Here is a 4068-nt window from a genome sequence, read left to right as displayed (position 1 = left end):
TATGGGATCTAACAATCTCCCCCTAAGTAATGAAATAAAAAAATCTAATCTAATCACATATGAAGAACAGACACTAATCTAGAAGAAACATCAAATTCCAAAATTTTTTTGGATGATGAATCATGTACAAGACTGGAAGAAAATATACATCAAGGCAAGAATAAACAAAAAATTCATCTCATCAAGGATTACCCGAGTATATCTCTCTGAAGCGTAGGAGTAATCTTCTATAGTTTATGACAGTTGAGATCTCTAGAATGAAATGGTTTCCCACTTCCCTCGGCACGTGGCTTCTGCCCAGTCTGTCTCTAATATTTTTCTGAAACCATTCAAGTGATTCGATTGAGTACTTGAAGGCTTCAGACATTCTAAAGAACTTTTTCACCCCAAACTCATTCCTGTAAACAAGTCCAAGTTCGGGTTGAGACAAGACAGAGGCAGAGCGTATCTCCTGCAGGCCCTGGAATTCTTCGTTTGGTGGAGCGCAAGATAGTTCTCAATGCCTAGCCTGAATGCAATCTCAAAATCTGTCTTGGCTCTGAGCTCTTCCAGGGACTCCATTGTCTTGAAAATAACGCTGTTCGCCATCCCGAATCTTATCCCGTGATCTTTCTGTTGAGCAGTGTAGGCATATAACTCTATCAAGTCATATGGATTGAGATTGATGAGGTCATTCTCGTTGAAGACGCTGACTTCCCCATGGGCTCTTTCCACTCTGAACTCGATGTAGCATATAGCTCTGTTGGCAAATGACTTGATTTTCAAATCAATGACTCTTCTTATACCATCGTTTGAAAACTCAGCTTGAGGATCTTGAGTTGTCTGTCTTATGAAACGATGATGCAGAAGACTCATCGACTATGGTGATAGGATAGGCGGATTAGTTGACAGGCTTTCTTCTCGATCATGGTACATGTATTGATGGATATTCTCCATTATTACTGGTTCCCTGGTTGGCACTTGAGGTCTTCTCCTCATCGACTCCATCTGTTGAATAATCTCGTCCACTAGGCCTGTTGGAGGATGCCTTGAGGAAGAGGGAACATCCGCTTGCACCATTGGTTGTGTTTAGGTTGGATGGGTTGTTTCAGGTTCTTGGGTTTCTGTTGGTTGTTGAGGTGATGAAGGTTGGGTTATTATAGGTTCTGGTTGTTGGGGTGATGAAGGTTGGGTTGTAGTGGGCTCTGGTTGTATGGGTGAAGAAGGTTGGGTTGTTATGGGCTCTGGTTGTAGAGAGATGATGAAAGGTTGAGTTGTGCGGGGTGTTGGTGAAGGGGTTAATGGTAGGTTTATATTTGGTGTACAAGAAAGAGGTTGATGTGTTTGAGGGGTGGTTGGTTCTTCATCGGTTGAGGAACTCAACACGATGGGCTCAAGGGGTAGTAGCTAAGGGAACCTGGTTAAGTGGTTCATCATCAGAGGGCGAGACCTCTGGTTCCCTTGCTTGGGTTTCTTGGGTGGATAGTCGTTGTGGTGCTGGTTGCTGTGGTGCAGCAGATGTTGAGGTGTATGTAGCCGTCGCCTCTTTCTCCCCCTCACGAGGGCCAAGGCCTTGATCCTCGGGGTCTTGGTCGTCGTGGCGTCTTCTTTTGCTCGGGCGGTTGCTTGAGCAAGAGGCTTGGGACCTCTTCTTCTTCTTTTCCCTCCTAAGGGATGTAAGATACTCCCTTAGGGTTGCCTTTTTTCTGGTCTCCTTCATTGAACAGAGGAGAGATAATGTACGTCGTTGTTCATCGACCATCATTTGAGTGAGAGCCCTTGTTGGATGGATGGCTCGATGAACAAACTTTGCACTGATCTCATTGAAAGAGGAAACCAGTGCTCTTGACAATGCTTGCATGTTTGCCTTTGTGGCAAACTCGATGGTGGAGGTGGAGGCTGTAGGTTGTGATGGGATGGTGTAGGTTGAAGTTGGTGGGGGAATGGGGAGGTTGGCGATTAGATTTCTCACCTCTGCAGTGAAGGAAGAAAAGGCTTCATGGAATGAGGGGCCTGCAGAGGGAGGAGGTGGTTGAGGGGTGGGTTGGGGTATTTGGGCAAGGATGGCAGCGGGTAGTTGGGTGAGAGTGTCTTGGATGGTTTTCATTTGGTGGGTGAGGGTGGTGAGGGTTTCATCGATTGATGAAGTGGAAGGTTGGGAAGGTTGGGGAATTTAAGAGGTGATGGAGGCGGGTAATTGTTGAAGGTGGCGGATGAGTGTTTGGAGTTGGGAAATAATGTATGTGAGGTTCTCATCAGTCTCAGTTGCCTGAGCCGTGAGGGTGGCAAGGGATTGGATGAGGACTTGGTTGCGTTGGGTGGCTAGGGATGATATAGTGTTATGTTGTTGGGTGATGGTTTGTTGAAGGATTTGAAGGCAGGAAGAGTTGGTTTGGGTTTGGGTATCGATTTGGTTGAGGTGGCGTTGGAGGATTGTAAGGGACTGGTGGAGGTCTGGGGTATCGGGTGAGGGTTGGTTTTCCACTAGCCCTTGTATGATGAGTTTAAGGTCATCCAAGGACCGTGTCACTTTATCAATAAAGGCTTGGAACTCAGCCTTAGTGACCAGATCTACTAATGGGGTAACCCCTGCAGCAACAGATGCTGCAGGTTGGGCCTATGTTCCTAAGGTGCCTTCTTGGCCTTGTGTGAAGGTAGGCCGTGAAGGACTTCCATGATGTCCTTGATGGCCTTCGAGAGAAGAACTATCTCGTGATGTTTGGACATCATCTTCCTCTTCCTCAGCTTCAGAGGCTGAGTAAGTGAATCGGATGTGTGTTCCCTTCGATAGATCAAATATCGAGGGAAGGGGTGCACGAATTGAAGATCGCTCTGAACGATCTATGGGATCAATGTCAGAAGCAACAAATGCTTCTGCGTGTGTGCGGGGTAAAGGCGAGCCCTGAGGCGAAGGGGCTCTTATCTCTTCATCACCTCTCTGTTGAGAGAGGGGTGATGGTATATGTGCTTCCTCAGCTTGTTCATCTCCAGAGGCCTGAAGAATGGCCTCTGGATGGTTGGCTTGGGTTTGGGTGGGACTGGGTCGTCGTGTTTCAATACCCCTTTGGCTTTGATCTCCAGGGGTATTGGATGTGGTTGCCCTTTGGGTAGTGGGTTGGGAAATATGTTGGTGAGGGCCGGGGGAAGCACTAGCATCATCATCATCTTCGTCATCCGATGAAGACAATGCTTGTGCTCCCTCGCGTGGAGGGGGGACGGCTCTAAGTGCGCCGAGGTAGCTGCCCTCGGTGCTTGGGACAACATGAAGCGTTCATAGGCTTGGCGTATCTCACTTGTCGATGGAATGATAGTGAGCATAGCCCGGGATAGCGGACGGTTTGTTGTGTATCCTTTCTTCGATAGCGTTGGGCGATGTCTTTGCATCTTGTAAACCGGGGTGTATGGCTCTATGGCAGGTAGACCATGTTGCCTCATTGCATCCCCAATGATGTGAGCAAGGAAGTGGGGGAAGAGGACAGCAGACAGCGGTTCTCCTACGGCTTGAAGTTTGCACTTTTTGAGCATGGCCGCGTGGATCTCAGTGTATATGACGAGGGTGTAGTCGAGGTTGAGGTTGAAGAAAATCCCACACATAATTGTCAATATGTTGAGATTTCCTTGATCGAGGGAGCCCAACTTGCATGTGAGAGAGCGGTTGAGGATGGAAAAGAACAAATTCCACATTGGTGGGAGGAATTGTCTTTTGAAATCTGAGAAGTTTCGTATTTCCCGGTTGTACCCTAGCATCCTGACAAACCTTAGAATGTCCTCGGAGGAAGGTGGTTTGTCATATTGTTCGATCTCGAGTTCCTGTCTGGTGGGAATGCATAACACCTTAGAAATTTTTGCTCGTGAAATTTTCACGGAGCAAATCATGTCGTTCGGAGCGTCTATGTCTCCCATTATTCCATGACTTCGAGGATCAAACTCGCAGGTCTGCCAATATTGTTGAACGTACTTTAATGGTACGTTTGGGTTCACCATAGTTAGGGCAGGAAGAAGGATACAGTTCTTGAAGAACTCAATTATAATAGCAAACCTGTCATCAAAAAGAGTGTTGCGCAGTTCTATCATATGGTTGTTGGGTTT

This window comes from Cynara cardunculus, assembly GCF_001531365.2.
Source record: "Cynara cardunculus var. scolymus isolate 2C chromosome LG 12, CcrdV1, whole genome shotgun sequence".
Lineage (NCBI taxonomy): Eukaryota > Viridiplantae > Streptophyta > Magnoliopsida > Asterales > Asteraceae > Cynara > Cynara cardunculus.
The sequence above is the reverse complement of the archived record's forward strand: the minus strand, read 5'-3'. Positions refer to the sequence as shown.